The following is a 23,979-nucleotide window of genomic DNA, read 5'->3' on the forward strand; positions in this document are numbered from 1 at the left end:
CAGACAGTCTCTTTGCGGATCGAATGAATTCTAAGTTCCTATGATCCGTAAAGACCGTAATTGGATGATTGGCCCCCTCCAGTAGATGTCTCCACTCAGAGAATGCAGCTTTTATAGCCAAGAGTTCTTTGTTTCCGATGTCATAATTTCGTTCAGCTGTTGACATTTGGTATGAATAAAAAGCACATGGATGAAGGAGCATCTTGGGTCCAATTCTTTGTGACAGAATGGCACCAACAGCGGAGTCGGATGCATCCACTTCCAAGATGAATGGTAATTCTGGATTTGGATGGATGAGGATAGGGGCAGATGTGAAGAGTGACTTCAATTGTTCGAATGCCGCATCCGCTTTAGGAGACCATTTGAAGGGGAATTCCGTCCGTGTGAGTTGGGTGATTGGGGCAATAATGCCAGAGAAATTTTTAATAAAACGTCTATAGAAATTGGCAAAACCCACAAATCTCTGAATGTCCTTTTCATTCCGAGGGATTGGCCATTCCACCACGGCTTGAATCTTGCCTGGGTCCATACTCAAACCCTCGGGAGAGATGATGTAACCGAGAAATTGCATGCTGGTCTTTTCGAATTCGCATTTTTCTAACTTGATGTATAAATTGTACTTACGGAGACGCTCAAGGACAATTCGGACATGTCTCTGGTGATCCATGATGTTATCTGAGAAGACTAGGATGTCATCCAGGTATGCCACTACGAATTGGTCCAATAACTCTCGGAGGACATCATTGATTAAATGCTGGAAGGTAGCAGGGGCATTACAGAGTCCGAAAGGCATCACCAGATATTCATAGTGCCCATAACGGGTTCGGAAGGCTGTTTTCCATTCGTCACCGGGTCGAATGCGGACCAAATTATACGCTCCTCTGAGATCTAATTTGGTAAAGATCTTGGCTGACCGAATTCTTTCCAATAGTTCAGGAATCAGAGGTAATGGGTACCTGTTCTTCACCGTTATCTTATTTAGTTCCCGATAGTCAATGCAGGGGCGTAGAGAACCGTCTTTTTTTCCCACGAAGAAGAGCGCAGCGCCTGCTGGAGAAGTAGAGGGTCGGATAAAACCCTTTGATAGGTTCTCCTGTAGGTAGTCATTGAGGACCTTCAATTCCGGTTCTGAGAGGGAATAAATTCTTCCAAACGGAATAGCAGCACCCGGTAATAATTCAATGGGACAGTCATAAGAGCGATGTGGGGGAAGCGTATCCGCGTTCTTCTTGTCACACACATCTAAAAACTCAGAGTAAGGAGCCGGCAGAAGATTTTCTTGAGACGAGGAAATCTTATGTATTCCTACACACTCTGGTATAGGAGTTTTAGGTAGACAGGCTAGCTGACAGTGCTCCGAGGGAAACGTCAGTGTCTTGGTCTTCCAGTCGATTAGTGGGTTATGGATCATGAGCCATGGAATTCCCAGAATCACTGGAAACAAAGGTGATGGAATGAGACCAAATGAAATCTTCTCCTGGTGATTGGGCTCCATGATTAGTGTTAAGTTGCTGGTTTCATGGGTAACAGGTCCAGAGCTCAAGGGAGAACCGTCAACGACTTCCATCCTTTCTGGCGATTCCTTGGCTACAAATGATACCGAATTGTTCTTGGCGAATTCTATGTCCATAAAATTCCCTGCCGCCCCTGAGTCGACCATTACTGTGGTTGAAAAACGATGTGTTCCTTCCTCGATGATAATAGGAACCAGGAGGTGAGGGTGTAGCGAAGGAGGGTTATCTTTACTTTGAGAAGCAGAGAGAACAGTTTTTGAAATAGCGTGCAGCTGATTTCTTCTAGGGCTCTGGAAAGAAGACCGCCTGGACTTGTTTGGGCAATCAGCGAGATAGTGCCCATCGTTTCCGCAATATAAACAGAGATCTTCTGTTCGGCGTCTATTCCTTTCCCCGGTTGTGATGGGTCCCCGCAGTGTATTTACTTGCATCGGCTCCTCCTCCGTCTCCCTGGAACGTCTTGGGGTACTGACATCTCTAAACCCGGGGGTGCTTGGCATGAACCCCTGTCTCTCCAATCGTCTTTCCGTAAGCCTACGATCAATTTGGATGCATAAACGGACAAAGTCCTGAAATCTCTCTGGGGTCTCCACCCGGGCTAGTTCGTCTTTAACTTGCTCTGAGAGACCCTGCCGAAAATGATATTTCTGCGCGGCCTCATTTCACTCAGTATCGTTAACCCATCTGCGGAATTCAGCGGCGTACTCAGCTGCCGAGCGTCTTCCTTGACGAAGATTGTTCAGAGTTGCCTCAGCGGTTGCACTACGATTTGGGTCATCAAAAATAAGACTCATGGCATCGATAAACTCCTCCAGGTCCCTTAGTAGTGGGCTATCCTGTTCTAACATAGGGGAGACCCAAGCAAGGGCCTCATCCTTGAGCAGGGTTATGATCAGTCCAACCCGGGCTTCGTTGGTATTATAGATGGTAGGCTGAAGCTTGAACACATGTCTGCATTGATTAAGGAAATCCCGAAAAGATTGTCTTTTTCCTCCAAATTTTTCCGGAAGGGTTACACGGGGTGCGGTTTGCACAGTCACAGTGTTTTGACCAGACATGGTGATTAAGGCTGCACGTAGTTCACGATTCTCAGCTTCCGCAGTGGCGGCTTTTTCTTCTAAGCGGCCAAGACGATTAAACACGTGTCTTTGTTGTTCCTGGTAACCAACCATGATATGTTGCAAGTCATGGAGTGTCTGAGCCTGAGTCGGGTCTGTTCCAGCGGAATCCATGGTAGGGCCTGTTTATTCTGTCAAGGATTGAACTTCGGCTGAAGTGGATCCCAGTGGCAGGAACAGCAGGGAACGAAGTAGGGGTCACAAGCAGAGATCCAAGGCAGGCGGCAGGTAGCGAAGTCCGGTAACAAGCAGGGGTCCGAGGCAGGCGGCTGGTAGCGAAGTCAGGAAACAAGCAGAGGTCGGCAACGAGGAAACTGGAACAGGATGATAGCAAAAGCTAACACAGCAGTAAACACAAGAACCTTGCAGGTGCTAAGGAACCAGTATAAACAGGCAAGGAGGAACAGGAAAGGGAGGTTTATATAGGCAGGCTGAGAGGTGGAGCACAGGTGCAGAGGTGTCAGGTAACAGGTTCTGGAATGTTCCTAGTTTAGCAGCAGCAATCCCGGTGGACAAGTTTAGGTACTGCAGGCTATAACAAGACATTAGAGTGGCAGCAGTCCCGGTGGCAAAGCATAGGTACAGCAGGCTAGAGAATATGACACTATGGCAATTGCGAACCTCTTGCTGAGAGACTGTAATCTCTTTCAGTGCATCCTTATATTTTTGTTTCAAGTTAGCAATCATTTTGTCAGACTTGCTTTGTTTTTCATCCATGGCGGTAATAGTAGTTTTTGCAGTATCTAGATCCGTCCTTAGATCCTCCAATTCGATCTTGGCCGCAGAGTAAATTACAAGCACAGTCTTCTGTAGCTCAGCATTAGTTTCTCTCTCCATTTTCAATTCTTCATGGAGCAGATCACAGTTATGCCTGGCAGCTTGCAGTGCATCTTCAGGGCTGGTCAAGGGATCATCACTCACTGGTGCCGTCTCCGCTTCCCCGGTATACTGTAGTTGGTTGAGGGTTCCTCACTGTTGGCACCGGACAGACACTTCTTTGGGTTACACGACTTCTGCCTTGGGTCCTCTGGATATTCTGCCATCCGCGTGACAAATCCTTTATTTTCTCTAGGACGAAGGCATCTCAGACCCCCTTTTTCTCAGTGGGATCTGCGGATGTGTCTGTTCCTTCCACGGTAAATGAAGAACCACTTTTTCTTTTCCACCTTTTTGTTTTGGACGACTCTGTCCCATCAGGGATACTGGGGTCTCTGTCTTTATTTGAAACTTCAGCAGCTTCCCTGTTGGCTTTTCACCGGCAGGCTTTTCTTGAAGTTGTGTTAGCTGGCAGGAACAGTCAGGGTCATAGAGACCTGTTTGTTTGGTGCGTACCAAGTTTAGGCACCTCCACCAGTCTTGGGGTGTTTTGTGGGTGGTACTCGATTCAGGTTCCCCATAAGAGATATCTTCATCCTTATCCGTATCATCATAGGACCGGAAGTGCCACTCTTCCGTGGGGAAGGGTTCATTACAGGAACGCCACATCTTGTCCTCCATTTTGGGGCTATCGGGTGTATTTTTGTTCCTGACCTGAGGAGGCGTTATTGCAGCTGTTTTCATTGTATTCGCTAGAACCCCAGCTGGTAGTCCTACAGGTGGGCAGACTTTGCTTGCAGAGTTTGTAGCTCTCACAGGCGTCTATGTAGACTTTTTTTCGTTTTCTTCTTTACTTTGGTAGGTTCTGAAACATCAGCAGTGCTGTGCACACATTCTTTCTCATCAGTGATACTGGATGTGCTCTTGCCAAGTAAAACTTCTGTATCTTTCTTGTGACCACAGCACATTGCTTGCTGCTGCTGTTCCTTGGCACGTTGAAAAAAATATTCCTCTGGCTGCATCCCTTTTTCTGGGCCATATAGGCATCATCCTCATCATCGGAATAAGGCCTTAAGGGACACTGCTCCATGTGGCTGGGCTCTTTTCACCAGGAACACATTTTCTTCCCCATTCTTGCAGACTGTATTTGACTTCAGCTGGGAGGCCATTTTAAATTCCCAGGGTATTTTTCCTTCTTTTCTTTCACAAGTGGTGAGATAGACTCTGGTCACAGTATCAGTCCCTTGTTTGGGTCACCGTCTGTCACAGTCCTCCCAGTCAAACTGTGGCTTTGTGGCTTTCTCCAGTGCAGTTTTAGCTTTCCTGCCTGGATGTGTAGCCCTTTAAATCTGGTCACTTCTGCACGTGATTCTTTGTTTTGTTGCTCAGGCTGTTTTCAGGACAGTCCAGGCCCCTTTGAACTTCAAAGGTCACCTTTCATCCCACTTCAAACACCATATGTAAGAGATATGTGCAGAGGTACATATAATGGAGACCGATTTGGATGAAATTATAGCTTGGCTTTGTTGAGCCTGTTCCTTTATCCAGGCAAAATATACAAAAACAACAAAATAACAAACCCATATCCCTTTGGAATGGCTAATTTACTTCCCCAAACCCTTCCCCAAACCCTATCTGCAGGACTGGAGGGATATTCCCATTACTAGCCTATCACCCCAAAGTCTCAGGAGGTATCTTAAGCAGGCTCTCCATGTCAGTCTCTGGCAGGTTCTTAGGTCCTCTGTTTTCAGGAAATATAGGTCTCTGGGTGTCTTGATCTCAGCACAGCCTTTGTGCTCAAGACAGTGTATGTGTGCAGGCTTCTCTGCTCTCCTTCTGTCAGCCCAAATGTGAGCTAAGGAATCTCTCTCCTGTTTCCAACAGGAGGCTTTTCTTATAGACATAATTGGCCAGGGGGAGTCTGGTTAATCACCTGGTGCACTTAACCAGATCCCTGCTGGATTTTAGAGATAGTTTCTTCAACAGGGATAAGTCCCTGTTACACCCATTTTATAGCTAAGCATTCCTAACAGAATCGTTCCGTTGTCTAGAAGTCATTTCCTTCTGAACTACCGGATGGGATGTTCCTCGTTCCCTACTATTTGTGAAAGCACTGCTCCCAAACTTACAGTACTTCACATGCATTTGTTTGCAAAACAAAATTGCTCAAAGTCAGGTGCAACCAAAATTGGATCCCAACAAAGAGCATTTTTGAAATCTGTAAATGCAGCTTCACTTGTTTAAGCCCATTTTACCATTTCTGGGGCTTACATGTACTGTAGTTAGGTCAGTCAACAGGATTGACCTTGTGGCAAAATGGGATATACATCTCCTATAATACCCTACGATACCCAGGAATGGGTTACCTCTTTTTTTTATTTATTTGTGGTTTTACTAGACCTCTCCCTATAATCTACCCTAAGTTCTTAGTTTGAGTCAACCCAATTGCACACTTAGACAGATTGGTTGTAAGACCTGCTTGTCTTAGTGTGCCTAACACTGCTTCAACTCATTAAGTGTGTCTCCCAATCCGTATTATGGATGACTATATCATCCAGATATGCAGATTCATATTGGAAATTAGGTCGTATAAGCCTCTGAAAAGTTGTGGGTGCCCCATGTAGACTAAAATGGAGAACATTATATTGGAACAACCCATCAGGAGTAGCAAAAGGAGTTATAAAGTGGTATCTACAATTAACCTTTGGTCAAACCCAGAGTAGACAAAAATCGGTCTTTTCATGGTTGGCATATCTATTAATATACTGTAGAGATCAGGTAAGCATCGAACTGAGATACTTAGGTTCTTCATCGATTTCAGGAAAATAAACAAACTGTATCATCAGGGTTTGGAACCATTACTATGGAACTACACCACTCATGATGGGATTCCCGAACGCTAGCATTTATTTAACTTCTGCCCTTACTTCTACTCTTTTCGTTTCTGGAGTGCAGTACAGTTTAATTTTAACAGAAATTCCTGGTTTAGTGACAATATCATTGTACAGTATATCACTGTGGTCAGACTGGGTGTTGGTGAGAAGACATCACTATTCCGTTCTATTATCTTGGTAACCTCAACAGTTTGTTAAGGTGTCGGCTCTAGCCAGATGAAAACCAGGTCTTGTGACTCTCTGGGGTTTGCCCCTGCCTCACGGGTTTGATCATTCCTCTCTCCTGTCTGTTTATCCTCTAAGAATTCCTTGTGGGCGTTCATTTTTAGCATGGTCTCCAATTTCTCTGCTTTTCTCCTTTCACGTTTTGTTTTTCTGGTTTTCCTAGGCGCTGCGAACAAACCAGGATTAGCAAATGGATATGTAGACATGAATTGCTTATTAGAATTCCGTTGCTTTGCCTTGAAGTTAGTATTCGTCCTACATTCTGTCTGGACTAGCTTGTCAAAGCCTAGGAAGTAAGAGGGTGGAGTAGAGTAGTCGGGTGATGACTGGGGCTGTAGCTTTTCTTCTATTTCCCTGTATTTCTTTTAATAGTTGTAGTGTTGGTGGGATAAAAGTTCACTGTCCCATGCCCACAGATTATTCCAGCTCTCTTATTTACCAAAAATAAAATGCCTAGCTCCCACTGGAGCTCTAACCTATAGGCTAGTTGGTACTCACCAAACCAATATTTAACTGACTTAACAACCCAGCTCCGCTAACTTGGAGCTGGAGTCACACAACATAAAGCGTCCTACTTTCAAAAAGTCCCAGTTTGCTGGAGTCCTGTGTGCAGGCTTCTTCACCCTGTTGGTAACCGCTTACTCCCAGGCCCAGCCTGCTGTCTTGTTTCCTTGGTCTCTTAAACAGAGCCTGATTCTCCCTCAAGTGCAATTAGTAAGGGCTACAAAGATTAACCCTTCCATTGCGGTACCCAGGAAAAGGGGCTTTAGACATCCTTCTGCTCACATAAACCCCCTCTATCACACTATATACTGTATTAAGTGCAGAATATGAATTGAGGAACAGAATAGGACATTCGATTGCAGCCATTTCACCGTGGTTAGATGTCCGCCAGAGCTTTGCCATGACGCACCACGTTGCCACAGCCAATCTGCCACGGGAATCCACTGCCACCAGCCACTTCTAAGGTAAGTTTTATTACTGTTTAGGGTAGGTGGTTAATTTAAGGGATTTTAGTGCTTAGGGTATGGGATTCATATAAGGGTTTTAGATTTTAGGCTAGTGGGTTAATTTAAGTGGTTTTAGGGTAAGGGCTTAGGGTAGGGTGTTTTAGGGTAAATACTTAGGGTAGGTTTTTTTTGTGTATGGGCTTAAGGTAGGGGTTTTAGAGTAAGGCGTAGAGTATACCTTAGTGACGAAGTGACCAGCAGTGGCAGTTTCCGGTGGCGGGGTAAGTCGCGGTGAGTCCAAGACCGTTGAGGACAACATATTGTACAAAGCTTGTCACTACTATCGCAATTGTTGAGGTGGGACATTGCACCCCTCAAAGCTGCCGAGTCAAGCAAAGTATTGCTGTCCCCTTGGCAGATAAAGGGGTTAATCTTACTCCTGGAGGTATTTCTGCACTGTTCAAATGTTAATGCTTTATAGCAGTGAGCTTCATTACTTGCAGAGGGCAAAGAGTCTCAGTCTGTCTGACTGCAGCAATGCATAGCCAGTGCCCACATCAACACTTTCATGGGAAGGAAGCCAATATGAGTGTGCTGTAGCGTAGCCAATTCTTTCTATCTGATAAACTGATCAAATCGGAGCTGGAGTAGACACATAGAGACATAAACACGCACACACATTAATGTTTAACCACATGCCATTCCCCTACTGGCACCCAAGACATCTAAGGCGGAGGCTGGCATAGTTGATCTTGACTTGTCTTTTAATACACCAGTAAAAATAAAAAAGTCCTACAAGGGATCAGGTTTAACTTTGAGACATGTTATGTTTAATATTAAAGCATCCACCTCCCACTGAGGCAGACAAACGGTGGAACCAAGGGATGGAATAGGATAGGTAAGATGGATGGGAAGAAAACAGTGTGATGTCAACACTGTTTTAAGTAAAAATGTTTACCTACGAGATGTTTCAGCGCCTGTGTGATACTTTTTTTTTTTTTTTAAACCTACGTTATAATACATAGATTTGAAGATGTCACCATCTGTACTCCCACTGGAAAGTGTTTTGAAGGATGGATGAAATGATGATGGTATTTTTATGTGTTCTAAGAGTGCCGCACTTTGGAAAATAGAACAACACAGGATGTTAGCGGTGGCCTGTGGGGAAGGTGTTGGGAAAATGTTACTTGTTTGAGATTTATAACTTCATACCAACTTTATACTTGATGTGACCTACAGGAAACCCAATCTCTTTTATTGGATGCACATTTAGTAGGCAGCAACACCGTCGTTTGTTCGTTATCCTATGTTAATTTTATATGTTGCCCTTTATTTTTTTATTATTTAACACAAAAAAGTAATAACCAATAGGAAAGTATTGTCCAACTTTTGTAATTGTTCCTGTAATAGTTTTTTGGGCGGATTTGCAGCCTATTTCAGGGAGCAAGAAAGTCATTCAACACTTTTGGGGTTGGCATCGGTAACGTTTTTGTGAGTCTACTTTCCAGTAAGATAAAGAAGCTACAGAACACACACATGGGATTGCTCAATATTGTAGCATGCGCAATATGGAGGAATCCTGCTTGGTAGTTGACCTTAATGTGCAAGGGGAGCAGACAAAAAATATTCAAGAGTTCAGCCACACATCTCAGATCGGTGCCATTATCTCAATTATCACCGTGTTTAAATGGCAAATATCAATATTTTAGACGTGGGTATGAAAATGAGCATACTAAGGGCCTGTTAAATATTGTCCATAGTGGTCTATCGCACCGTAATCATCCAAACAGTTGCCATTGGCTTCCGACAATATTGGATCAGGCCATAAGTGTGTCCCTTTTTGGATTCTTACCTTAGCGTTTAGATCCTAACCTGACTTGGTGAAGACTGTTTTGGGGTTTGTAATAAGAAAGAATTTCTCAATTTATACTAATAAAAACAAGTGAAAATTTACAACATTTCATTTTGTGATCAGGTTATTTTTCATCTCAGACACAATGCGTCTTTCAGTAGTTTAAATGATCTTTAAATCTGTGGCTTTTTCAGCCTTTGAGCCACTGCCAGCAGTTTTGTAAGCTTCCCAAATGTTTCTGATATGACAGGTCCAGGGAAAAATCATTGATTTACTTGGTCAGAATTAGGTCTGGGCAGAGTTGGCAGCGCACTCATCTTCAGTATCTCTGTTTAAAACTAAAAAGATGAAGATGGTGCAGGAACATGACTGCATTTGAATACAATTAAACACAGTACTACTGAAACGTTGTTGTTATCAAATTGTTTAATATGTTATGAATAGAAAAGTTTCTGTGGCTCCAGAAGGAATAGTGGATTATCATTAATAAACACCTAAACATGAGCTCTGCCTCTAGGCCTCTATATAAAACAGCTGTTGATCCAGGATAAGAAAGCTGGCGACTTTCCCAGCGCAACTGGAGATTATCATGTCTAGAGCAGCACAAAAAAAGGATAAATAGTGGCATCTTATCCACCCATGTAAGGTGCATCCTGTTTCCATGATTTGGTACTAGGATTGTTCTGGTCCAGTCCAATGCTATTTGCAGCCCAATAGAAGATGAGGATCCCTTGTAGCACTGAATGAATAGGTAGAACTGAGAGAGAATATGTTTAAGGGCTTTTGATGCTCATCTTAGGCCTACTTATGCGCATTCCAGTCACCCCCTCCAACCCCCCCCCCCCAAAAAAAAGTTATGGAGTCAGATATTTTACTGTCTTAGGTTAAATGCTTTTTATAAAGAAAATGGCTGATATACCCGGCGTTGCCCTTGATGTAATGTTCTGCCTCCCCCATCCTCTCCCTCTCAACTCCCTTCCCCCCCTCTTCACAGCTGTTCAGGCTTCCCCCCCTTCTCTCCTGATTCCCTCTCCCCCCCCTCTCTCCTGACTCCCTCTCCCCCTCTCTCCTGACTCCCTCTCTCCCCCTCTCCTGACTCCCTCTCTCTCCCCTCTCTCCTGACTAACCCCCCCCCCCTCTCTCCTGACTAACTCCCCCCCCCTTCTCTCCTGACTGAATACCACCCCCTGCCTGTCCGCTGTGCGTCGCCATCTTACCGGGGGCAGCTGCAAGAGGAAGGGGGTCCTTCCGGAGGCTGCCTGCCCAGTACCTGTCCCCCCGCCGGGGAGGGAGGTAAGTGAGCGTTGGCGGCTGGGGCAGGAGGGCTGCACCGCGCTTCCCCTCCGTCCGGGAGCCGGAGAGGGAGAGGGAGGGAGAGAGAGAGTTGGGTGACGTCATAGAGCCCGGTGACGTCATAGAGCCACCAATCTGATTGGCCAGAGGCTGATGACCAATCAGATTCACCGCAGCTAGTACCAACCTTTTGATTTTATATATTAAGATATTCTATAAAATAAGTGTTTTTCTATTTGTTGTGACATTTTTGATACATTGGCAATTTAATAGTTTCTGTTTATTACACTTATTAGAAATGGTCAAATTTGAATTAATTTTAATGTAAGGGGAAATTGAGAGAGCCTAGTAGTTCCCAGCTCTCCTCTTATATATTTTTTAACCACAGACATAAAAGTTTTCCAGTTTGGCACCAAAATAAAGTTGTCATCTAAAACGCATTTCAGCTTTAGCTAAATCAGTCACCCCTTTGCCTGCTTTCCCCTGGATTTTCGACTGTGCCCCAGGCTGCCACTGTTCCCCAGTCCTTATGCAGGTGGTGACCCCATGCTGCTTAAGCCTAGGGGGACCATATTCATCGCAGCAAAAACCAGGACCAAAGTCACGTATGAGAAATCGGCACTTGCCAACTGCACACGTGTGATTAGTGTTTTCCGGTCACTCATGTGCGATCTGAGCTTGCCAGTCACACATGCGCTTGAGCGACCGGCAAACGTGATCGCGCATGAGCGACCGAAAAACGACGATCGCGCATGAGCGACCGACAAACGCCAATCGTGCATGTGCTTAGCTGCCGACAAGTGCTGATCACGCATGCGCAGCCTAACAGGGCAGAAAACCGGGGCATCCCCCAAAAAGTCAGGACAGCGCCCTAACACCGGGACTGTCCCAGCTGATCAGGGACATCTGGTCACCCTACGTCTGCCCATCCTAAAACATCCTATAGAAGACAAGGCTAGGATTAGGGGGAATGACAACAAATTCGGCACCATAAGGAAAGAGGTAGTTATGAGTCTGAGAGACTCTATGGTACTTATTCTGTAAGCAGCGATATCGCTGATACATGTGTAACACACTTTCCCCCACCCCTAGGAGATATGGTGGCTACAGTGTGTGTGGTGCGTTACTTGTGGCTCACAGGAGGGCAGAGCCTCTGCCTCTGGGGGCCTGGGGTGTGTATGATCCATCTGATGTCTCCACCTGCACGGGATCCTACTATGTCGGATAACCCTGTGACAGGACCCAATACAATAATACACACACTGAATAAAATAACAGTTTGCTGTATGCATAAAACTAATAACAATAACACCACGACTACGCCACAAAGTCCTCCAACCAATGTCCCCACCTGATGCGTTATACCCCCAACGTACTGAAGGGCCCTTGGGCACCCAACCACTCTGGTGTCCACAAGTAACAACCCACCCAAATGTCTTGAGACAGCGCTGCCCACAAGAACTGATGGTGTATAGCTGGTGCACTTGTAGTACCTACCCAGGTGCTCCTACACCCGAATATGGCCAGAAGATGAAACGGATCCACTGTTCCCACCGATTTTGGCGCAGCCTCTGCCTCTACGTAGGGTGGTATCCCGCGTGGATGTTTCCACCATGAAGATAGTTTCTGATATAGTGATCTGGTCCTAGGCCACCAGATCGCCAGTTCGCCACCACGTTCTGGCTGTGTCCCTCTCTCTCTGGTACTACAGGGGCCGTGTCCCTAACTGATGGGCCTGTCCCTGCAACAACCACAAGCTGAGGGAAGTAGGGGCCTAGCTGGGGGCGAGGGGGGGGGTCTCTGACCTAGTGCAGTGGCCACAGACGCCCTGGACACACAACCTACCCTATTCCTGTCCCAGCTCCGACTGGCGTGCTCTCATATGCGCCAAATGTATCAATACCACGGTGCAGTGGAATCCGGCCGCGTGATTGGCTGCATTGCGCCACGTTATTGCATCCCCTTAGGCTGCTGGGAACTGTCGTTCCCCTGCGAGGCTCTTTGGCAATGGCCGCCGAAACTTGGGCCAGACTGCGCATGCACACACATACTGTCATGGAGGCGCCCTGCTACGGGAGCCGGCGAGAGCCTCCGGCGACATGGTCGCCTACCAAGCCTCCCTGCACCTACCGGCACCTGCCGGATGTACCCCTGCCCCTCCGTTGCTGATCGCAAGGTAGGGGGGCATGGAGAGCCCAGAGGGGGACCCAGGCTAGACATGCTATTGCATATAAAAGTCCCATTTATGTCAATGGGGCTTTCCGTGCAATATACGGGCCATTGTGAATGAGTGTCTTTACTGTATGTATGAATGTTTTCGTGACAGCGTTTCTGTTAGTCTGCATGTATAAATGTGAGCATGTGTCTGAGCAAGCAAGAAAGGTCAGACAAGGCTGGTACTGTATAAAACTGTATGTTTATATATATATATTCTATATAGTTCAAGCTAAATCTTTTTTTTACTGCGTTTGTTTCATTTCTTTGTGACTTTTAAAAAATCTTTTGACTATAATCCTTTTTTTTAAATTTACCATCAATGTAGTACCATTGCAAGAGTCTCAAAACCACTTTTGCAATCACCAAGGCACCTTTAATGCAATATCATTCTTTAATTACCCTTCACGAGCTATTAATACCTCTCGATTAATGTATGATTCCACAAATTGTACATTGAGCTGTACAGCCTACTGTTGTTAGTTTGGGACTCTGCCGAGTCAAAGTTAGTTTCTCAGATTTCATTCAGATAACATGGGCTTTAATTTTTATATAAAACTCTCATCCAAGTCCACGAATCATAAATCCAATCGTGGTGTAAATTTAATCAGGTTACTCTTATCCTGGTTTATCTATTACTGCTTTGTAATGTTCATAATTCTATACCCCCTTTGTACTGCGCTGCAGAATATATTGGTGCCTTCTACTGTATACTGTAAATAAATGATAATTATAATAATATTACTACTTTCTGTCTGGCCTGCAAAATGTAGCGCTACTTGCACTGTCAGCGCTATAATAGACAAACAAATAATATCATTATGATTCCGTGTATGTATCGATCTCACATCTTTGTCGTCTGAATTAATCAGCTTCTTCCCAGTGTTTCTGAGAACCATCGTGCCGTATAAAAGCGAATATGTAATAATGAAAAAAAGGTGAGGGATGTTCAATATCGCTATTTAAAATACGGAGAGAAAAAATAAACATGCTAGACCATTTCTTGCCGGGAGAATGGGAGCAAGCTAATCTTGGCTGAATAAAAAATAAATAAAAGAAATGCCATTCCAGACACATGGGAGCACAAATAATAATGGAGAAGGAAATTGTCAGTTTGGCAGCTATGAAAACAAAAAGTGAAAGCAGATATTAATTGCCAGCCCTCTGATTTCATATATCTTCAGAGGCCTACATTTAACCTCCTATTTGCCAGACTCTCTGCAATGATGAACATTTTTTTTTTTATTTCTCATACTCTTCTTCATGATATAGTGGTCCTAATGATTAATTGTGGAATGCAGTAAGGAAATGTGTATGTTTAAAGGCTTAATGCAGGGGTGCCCAAACTATTCGCGCTTTGCCCTCCCCCCTGTCTACTCCCACCCGGAGCTCACGCCCCCCCCCACCCCCCCTACCTTCCTTTCCGGCATGCGGGGTCATGTGACGTCACGTAGGGTTGCCAGATGGCTTGTCCAAAAATACTGGACACAATGGTAAAAGTTGCGACCCCCCCCCCCCATACATATGTAACCCTCCTATGGTACCCCACCCGACATGAGATTGGGGGGTACACTCCTTCTGGTCACTCTGAGTGGTCTGGGTGCTGTGACCTGCTGGTAAACAGGAGGGCTGAGGGCTCCGCGGTGTTGTGGGGAGAACCAGGACAGGGACAGGAGGTGGTGTGGGACAGGTTACCTTGCTCTCTCTGGGTGGTGCAGTGCCTCCAGCCAGTAATGATCCCCTGGGGTCTCCAGAGGAGAGACCCCCACTGACACTCCATTCTCCATACACAGGAACAGGGACACACACAGCAGCTTCTTTTCTGTGGATCTTTATTCAGCATAGGTGTGCAGACAGCATACAGCATGATATCACAGGCATGGTGTAATCTCTGCCTCTCTGCTCATGGCAGCTGGAATTCCCCCCCTCCTTACCCAGGTGGGGCAAGAGGGGGAGACCTCTTCTTAGCTCCTATCTCTCTCAGCTCTCTCTCTCTAGACTCCTGATCACTAACTGAATTTGGGAATATGTCTCAATTTGAATATCCTCAGGGAGTGTTTCTAGCTTTGAATCATTACAACTCAAAGCTGGATACCGATTGGCTCACACACACATTAGGGGGTGTTCCAACCCATATCCACCCTTTGGATTAACACATTCAAATGTTGCTTAGGCCCGCCTCTGAATATTGCTACAATACTTCAGAGCTGAAACTCACAAACAGGCCAACTGAAGGAATTAACCTTTCCACTGCCTGTTCTAACAGGACTGACAGAGGAAAGGCCCAGAATTAGCAATAGCTGCCGAAGGCCAGGCTATATACTCCCTCTGGTAAAACTCCAACCGTCCCGGCTTGGACTGCAGCAGGTATAACCCTTACCTTGCTGAGCAACACCTGTAAATTACATGAGCTGAAATGCAATAACTCCTATGCACTCCAGCTTGACAGAACTGACATACTCACTACTGCATGGACAAAGATACATGGCAATACAGTGACTAACTAAACAGAACCATTTCTACTACAGCAGTAATAGAACACATTAATAGTAATGAGCAGGCTTCCTGATCATTCTCCCAGTATCATTAGGTAGATATGGGAACTCATAGCCCATCTTTTCACAATCCCCCCCAATACACAGACCCTTCCAATTGCATAACAGACATAGCATCATATTGTCCATAGGGAGCCACGGGGCTTCCAGGTGAAGAGGGCCTGGGGGTCAAGGGTCGCACCTTGGGACTGGTGTTGGATGGGGAATGCGGGGCAGAAGGGGCAGATGACTCAGGGACTGGGGCCTTCAGTGACAAGGGGCCAGCACCAAAGTCTCTAGGGGCACGTTCAGGGCACTCTCCCCGGGAGGAGCAATGGCACAGTCCTGGGTCAAGTTCAATTTGCCCCTCCCTATGCTCTTACAGCAGCGGGCTTCAGCCAGCGCCTGGGCCTGAAGGGCCTCCGGGGACTTCTTCCGCTCCCTGCATGTCAGGAGGAAAGGATCAACCGGAAGGGTAATACTCACCGGAGTGGCCTGGATCTCTCTGGAGCTCACCCGGCCGGGCGACTCAGCGGCCATGTTAGCTCCCAGTGGTGGAGTAGCAATGGTAGAATCGATGCAGTCATCAGGGGTGGTGCCGGCCGGCACTTCTCCTGCTGACGCCGCAGATACAGCTCCGCAGCTTTCTGGGCTTGATCCCAGCGGGGATCTGTAGACAGGATACGCAGCTCACCGCCATGAGTAGCAGGGCAGATCCCAGCCGCATCGGGTACGTGGGAGGCATCGGCCGATACCTCTGTGGTGTAGAACCCACGCTGGCAGCGTGGATCAGATGGAAGGCACCAGCAACAGTTACTGGAACTGACAGCTCCATAGCATACTCTGGTACGGTGGAGGTAATGGTAGAGACCTCAATGATGTCATCAGCCTCTGTGCTGCTGACAGGCTTCTCAGCACACAGGCCCAGTCTCTCATAGTGGAGCAAGCAAGGCAGCCTGGCAGACACAACCACCAGTGTTTGAAGTGGAAGTGCATCTGGCCCCTCACTTCCTGTTGCTCCGTGGAACACACTTAGCTCCTCCCCCTGGTAGATAGGATAGTCCAATCCAGAACAAGCAAAGGGGGTGGGGTTTGAACAGTTCCCACACTTTCTTGCAAGCTGAAGAGCAGCACAAGCTTGCAAAATGCAGAAATCCTTGCAGAACAGCACATGGCTTCCCTGGTAAGGCGGGAAACGCCATTTTGAGCACAAAGAGAGTCCATGCGGCCCCCAGAAGAGCTGGAGCCGCCATTTTGAGAGCACAAAATACATGACATCCATGTAGGAGCAGGAAACGCCAGATTGAACATAGTCCAGCACAGTGGGGTCTCCGTTTGCATTCAGGAGCCACAAATACATTTCTGTCCCTGTAATCTTTGAGTATCACGCACCCTGGGGTAGCATCAGGGAACGCCTCGCACAGGGACGGCAGTAACTCTTACTGCTGGGTGCACAGGGACCTACAGACATTCTCTTGTAGTCCCTGCCCCCTTACCTCTCTCTTCGTCGTGGGGTGCAGAAGGGTGGCCACACTTCCCTGGGGACGCCTCAGGTTAGTCGCCCCAACTGCAGTGCCATTAATAGGCAGCCAGCTCCCTGGTGAAGCCTCAGGAACCGGCCCCTATTTTCTTCTTAGTAATGTAGATGGGTGCACAAAGGTCCCTATGCAATCATAGAGCAGCCTCTGTCCCCTTGAAGTGCATGTAAAGACGTACGCTCCCTGGTACATAGCCACCAGGAATAGTCCCACAGCAAGGTCTTCTTCATTAGGGTAACCCCCTCCCTGGGGGAGCTTCAAGGAGGGGTTCCCTCACAGCAGAGTCTATGGCTGCTGTTCTGTGCTGCATACAAAGTCTTTGAAACTGCTGCATGGTCTCCTCTGTCGTTGAAAACCTGTCCCGTTGAAAAACCTGTCCTGGGGAGCAGTCCTCATATATCTCTCAGCAGCGCCTCCAATTGTAACCCTTCTATGGTACCCCACCCGACATGAGATTGGGGGGTACACTCCTTCTGGTCACTCTGAGTGGTCTGGGTGCTGTGACCTGCTGGTAAACAGGAGGGCTGAGGGCTCCGCGGTGTTGTGGGGAGAACCAGGACAGGGACAGGAGGTGGTGTGGGACAGGTTACCTTGCTCTCTCTGGGTGGTGCAGTGCCTCCAGCCAGTAATGATCCCCTGGGGTCTCCAGAGGAGAGACCCCCACTGACACTCCATTCTCCATACACAGGAACAGGGACACACACAGCAGCTTCTTTTCTGTGGATCTTTATTCAGCATAGGTGTGCAGACAGCATACAGCATGATATCACAGGCATGGTGTAATCTCTGCCTCTCTGCTCATGGCAGCTGGAATTCCCCCCCTCCTTACCCAGGTGGGGCAAGAGGGGGAGACCTCTTCTTAGCTCCTATCTCTCTCAGCTCTCTCTCTCTAGACTCCTGATCACTAACTGAATTTGGGAATATGTCTCAATTTGAATATCCTCAGGGAGTGTTTCTAGCTTTGAATCATTACAACTCAAAGCTGGATACCGATTGGCTCACACACACATTAGGGGGTGTTCCAACCCATATCCACCCTTTGGATTAACACATTCAAATGTTGCTTAGGCCCGCCTCTGAATATTGCTACAATACTTCAGAGCTGAAACTCACAAACAGGCCAACTGAAGGAATTAACCTTTCCACTGCCTGTTCTAACAGGACTGACAGAGGAAAGGCCCAGAATTAGCAATAGCTGCCGAAGGCCAGGCTATACATATAAAATATACCCCCACCTCCCCCCAATACATATTTTTTTTTAAACACGCTTTTAAACATACATATAAAATATACTCCTACCACATCCATATATATTAAATATCCCCCCACCACCCCATATATATTAAATATTCCCCCACCACCCCATATATATTAAATATCCTACCTCCCCAATACATATAAAATATCCCCCCACCTCCCCAATACATATAAAATATCCCCCCACCTGCCCAATACATATAAAATAGACCCCCACCACCCCAATACATATAAAATATACCCCCACAACCCCAACACATATCAAATATACCCCTACCACCCAAATACATATAAAATATACCCCCACCTCCCCAATACATATAACATATACCCCCACCACCCTAATACATATAAAATATACCCCCACCACCCTAATACATATAAAATATACCCCCACCACCCCAATACATATAAAATATACCCCCACAACCCCAACACATATCAAATATACCCCTACCACCCAAATACATATAAAATATACCCCCACCTCCCCAATACATATAACATATACCCCCACCACCCTAATACATATAAAATATACCCCCACCACCCTAATACATATAAAATATACCCCCACCACCCAAATACATATAAAATATACCCCCACCTCCCCCATACATATAAAATATTAAATATACTCCTACCACCCCCATATAGATTAAATATACCCCCACCCCCCATATATATTCAATATACCCCCTCCACCCCTATATAGATTAAATATACCCCCACCACCCCCATATAGATTAAATATACCCCCACCACCCCTATATATATTTAATATACCCCCACCACCCCATATATATTAAATATTCCCCCACTACTCCAATACATATAAAATATACCCCCACCTCCCCAATACATATAAAATATACCCCCACCTCCCCAATACATATAAAATATACCCCACCACCCATATACATATAAAATATACTCCCACCACCCCCATATATATTAAATATACTCCTACCACCCCAATACATATAAAATATACCCCCACCATCCATATCCATATTAAATATACCCTCACCTCCCCCCCACATTGTACTTTACCTATCTCCTGCAGGACACAGACAGCACAGGAATATGTCTCTGGCCCGCCGGGGTCTGGGCTCCGCCCCCGCTGTCCTCTGGTTGGCTGTCCTCTGGTTGGCTGTCCTCTCCTCCAATCAGGGACCGCACACCAGTCCTCCTTGCTCTGCCCAGCCACCGTCCAGGCCCTCCCTCTCACTGCCTCCGCCCTCTCACTGCCTCCGCCCGCCCTCTCAGCACTAGCGCTTGCCGCCGCCCTCGCCACTGACCATGCCAGCCCTCGCACTGCCACTGCCGCAACAATGGTAATACCGGACACATAGGTGTCCGGTATTACCTCCAATTTTATACCGGACAGGCAGCAGAATTACCGGCCTGTCCGGGTGAAAACCGGACACCTGGCAACCCTAACGTCACGCCATGACCCTGCTGCATTGTCACTGCGACGTGTTGCCGAAAACCCGTCTGGCTGCAGGTAAGTAAGATACAGAGGCCTCACGCCTCCCCCGGCATTTAATTTAAATGCCATGGGGAAGAGCGCGGGGCCCCTGCAACCGCCCGCACCCCCAAGCAAAATCTCTGCTCCCCCTGGGGGAATATGCGCACCGCTGGCTTAATGGAGGCCCATCAGTCATTTAGGAGTTTGACAGAGTATAAAAGTGATGGTAGGTTTTTTTAAATGTTTGCTTATTTTTGTGTTAGACATAACAACCTTTGTTGGTACCAAAAAAATATCTTGGAAGTGTCAGCGTTTGCATTAGTGTGCTGATGTGACGAAAGGACACTTTGCCCCGGATTCACTAAGCCAGAATTGTTCAACTAGTTTTATAAATGGGCTGGATCAGACAAAATGTCAGAGCCGGAGGATCGCAAGATTATTGTAATGCCATTTTGGAAACATTTATAGACCTTAAAATTATTAGCCTAAACTTGTAACATTTTGCAAGCATCTATAACATCTGTGTTATATAAAATGACATTACCGTAGCATATAAATGAGTTTGTGTGAAAATGCTTCACTAAATTGTGCAGGCAACTACTTATGTAGCCAGATTTAGCAGGCCCTGCCGGGGGGATCCCGCAGAATCCTTACTGTGGTATCCCCAGGCAGCAGGAAATCTCTCTGTATAGGGGGACCATTTGGAAGAACGGACCGTCTGTAGGCATTTGCTGCTTTTTATTCCGCTATCCCTGGAGCCGCTGTGTTCTGCTTTTTATTCTGTGGTTCTGGGGGCAGTAAATCTAGCTACATCCGTACAATTAAATTATCAGGCGTAAGCAGTCCAGGGCGTACTCTAAAACCCTCAACAGGCCTGATTTGGCCACGGGCCGCAAGTTAAAGAGCCCTGCTCTATGCAGTAGTAATTTTTTTTTTAACCATGATGTTACCCCATGAAAAGACAGGTGTTAATTAAAGTAGTAAGCACCAAAGCAATGTGTAGTGTAATTTTTTGGAAGAAGAGATCCAGAGCTAAATAAGAGCTATATCATATTCAAACGAGATTCTCAAGGCAGTGCTATACTTACTGTGAAAAAAGGTACGTTTTTTTTAAACTCCTGCTCAAATACAGGGGCTTATGCAGAGAGGTACCTAACAGAAAAGCTGAAATTCGCCGCAGGATTGGCAATAAATTTGGTCCTATGCTGAGTACTCCGTTAGCGCGGTGTGCTTTAAATTGCCATTTAGGCGAGTTTCACTTGGCGTCAAACTCGCCATGTAGTGGCGCGCTGTATTTGCCCACAATACAGCCAACTTTTGTTGGCGGGCAAAATTTCCCCTGAACGCGCCATTTAGTAGCTCCAATTGGCGCGTACATGCGCTTCGGAGCTACTGGAATCGTGCGTGTTTCAGCATTGGCGAAATCACGCTTCTCGCCACACGTCTGGCGAATTTGAATTGCCCGCCATGGTCTCGCCAGGACAAGCTTCTCGCCTGCGTATTTTCGCCAAAAGATGGCGCTATTTCCTTTCTCTATCCTCTCTGCATAAGCCTGAATGTCTTTATATGTGACAAAAGTCTTCAATATTTCTGCAATAATGATCATAGAAAGCAGCAATTCTTGTCGCTCTGCTCTGCAATATTTTTGGTACCTTTATAACTCGGATCCCACTCATTTGCGGTAAAAAAAAAACCAGTAGGTAATGATGGGAAATCAAAGCTTATATGTTTCCCTCACTCTCTGGGAGATTTGCCCTGTTAGCAGCTGTGTAGTACTGTTTACCTTCTGGTTTACAGAAGCTATGAGGTTCCGCCGTTGTTGTTGGGGATGACATGACAGGGCTTAGGTGTCATGGCTTGTTCTTTCTCACATTGGTGTCAGCGCCTCCATCTACTGCAGGCTCCATGAGTTCTGGAAGCACCCCTGAGGAAGAACTCTCTCCTCTTCCTCCAGACAGACTACACGCCAGGCAGAAGTATATTTTCATTAACAGGAACACTTTATTGTATGCAGCATACAACAGCATACACTAGATACACCGCACACCCTAGGCCTCCAGCCTCCGTATGGTCCCTGGACTCACACCCCCAGCCATGGGCACCAAGGGCAGTCCGAGCTCTTCCCTGACTCTTTATTAGAGTGAGTGGTATCAGTCCCAAGTCAGAAGTATCAGTCCCACTCCCCTAGGGGAGGGGATAGAAGGTGGCCAGAGCCCTGCGCACACTCTTCTATGATATGTCTCCCTCAAGGGAGAGACAGACTGAAACAATTTGGTAATGCAGCCCCTTAAGTACCGAGTGAGAGAGTCCAAGGTCTGAGCCCCGTATTGGGCAGAACACAGGCCTTAGCCCTTGTCACTCAAGGGAGCTGCTTGCTGTTGGGGAAAACCCTGGATTGGGCCTAACACTGCCTGCACTGATACCAGGACTTACATGTCAGGCAAGGTAGACTAGTAGCCAGCCAGGCATAGCTACATATATATTAAAATGAACCTTACTCGAATTGCTGATTAAAATGTCAGAGGATTGCGGTGTTAATGTAGTGGCCTTATTCAGCTACATTATAATGTTTAACCAGCTTGTCTGCTTGAGAAACCACCTACACTTTCTGAGCAATGCCTTTAAAACCCCAAGAAGCTCTTCAGGGGGTAGTTAATTCCACGTGCAGCTGAATAAAAACATGCTTCGTATCATTACTTAGACATTCATGGGAAGTACCCACCACTACTCTTTCCCTGATTTTTTTTTATGATCCTGTCACTTGCCTCCGGGTTGATGTTTTGCCTTTATGAATAGGATCAAAAGGACACGGCAGTGAAGGGAAGCACATCACATGAATGCTGACAAGTGGAAATATGTATATATGTATAGCGCAGGTAACATTGGTGATGTTAGAAACACTTTCCTGAATACAACCCATTTTCCCAAACCCCAAAATAAATGTAAGCATAGTAAATTTCCACCTCACTAAAGTATCTCCTGGAGCACAATAAAATGTGAAGCATCCTAATGACAGAATTCCTTGCCCTGACTGCCATGTGTATTTTATTTGGCACAAGTCTGACACAAAACCCAAAGTAATATATTAGAATCCTGTTCTACAAAATACGTTTATCTCTTGGCATTTGGAAGGGGTTATGGGGCATAAAGCCAAGATAGTGATGGCAGACACTTTTCATTAATGATGTGCTCTTAAACAGTTTTTGCGTCTTTGTACTCCAAGTGGAAGTATTTCTATATAATACATGCATATATTACAATAAGGTGTATAGAAATAGACTGTGGAACTGGGCTTCCAGAACATCTCTTCATGCAGACCTGTTTACATGAAGCTGCTCATGTTTTCCGATTGTTGAACCAACATGTCGCTTTCTGAAGGTCACGTTCATGATACAAAAGCAAATGGATAGACAGGAGCTTACGAGGAGTAAAAATAAATTGTTTAATGCAGCATCAATGTTTTGTTGTCCAACTATTGTCTTTAATATTGTAGTTTATGTAATAGTGCCTTTAGGTCCTATTAGTAGCGGAGGGTTTAATGAAACAGTGACTGAAGTTCCCACGGGTAGTAAAGTGACAATTGGTGCAGTTTCTGCTGTGGGGCAATGCTTGTATATCCACTAAGGCAGTATAGGGATTTTTGGAGGTCCAATTTCCAAGCATTCAATAAGGTCAGTTGCGCACTCCATCCAACATTAGCTGACATTCAAGTTAATGACAGTAAATGCCAGATAGGGTGCATTACACTGCAATGAACCTTGGTGAAACTCCTCCTAATTTTGTATGTGTAACAGGTATTCCCCCCCCCCCCCAATCGCATATATGGCGTATGTAAGGGGAACCTAATGTTACCTGGTGGGGTGCTTTACCTGTTAGGCTCACAGGAGGGCTGAAGCTTCCGCCGTGGGGAACCTGGGGCAAGTACAATATGAGTAACCCTGTACTCGGTGCAGCGCCTCCACCTGCGATGGCTCCCACCAGAGAGGGAGTGGTTCCTCGCAGGACAATATATTAACACACACACACTCAGCATGTATAACAACCAATGCCTTTACTATGTTAACGAAGGGTGGCAATAACACATAACATGTACACTTATACTCTAACGGTATAACCTTAGCGGCTCCCTCACTCATCGGGAGTACGTCTACGTCCCCTCACCGCAGTGCCCCACAGACCGTGTCCATGTATAGCAATATGTTGGTATAGGCTCGGTCCTCTAGCCACTCGCTAGTGTCCTTAAATAGTTGAGCCTAAGGCGGGATCAGCGCCTGGTGACCGGTGTTGGTGCACTTGTTGTTAT

General features: G+C 46.2%; 1 protein-coding gene across 1 annotated transcript in view; it reads left to right on the forward strand.

Moving 5' to 3' along the window:
- TMEM132E (transmembrane protein 132E) overlaps positions 1–23,979 on the forward strand; it is a 475,320-nt gene that overhangs the window by 186,392 nt on the left and 264,949 nt on the right. The window lies entirely within an intron of this gene.

This window comes from Ascaphus truei, chromosome 3, assembly GCF_040206685.1.
Source record: "Ascaphus truei isolate aAscTru1 chromosome 3, aAscTru1.hap1, whole genome shotgun sequence".
In the NCBI taxonomy this organism is placed as follows: domain Eukaryota; kingdom Metazoa; phylum Chordata; class Amphibia; order Anura; family Ascaphidae; genus Ascaphus; species Ascaphus truei.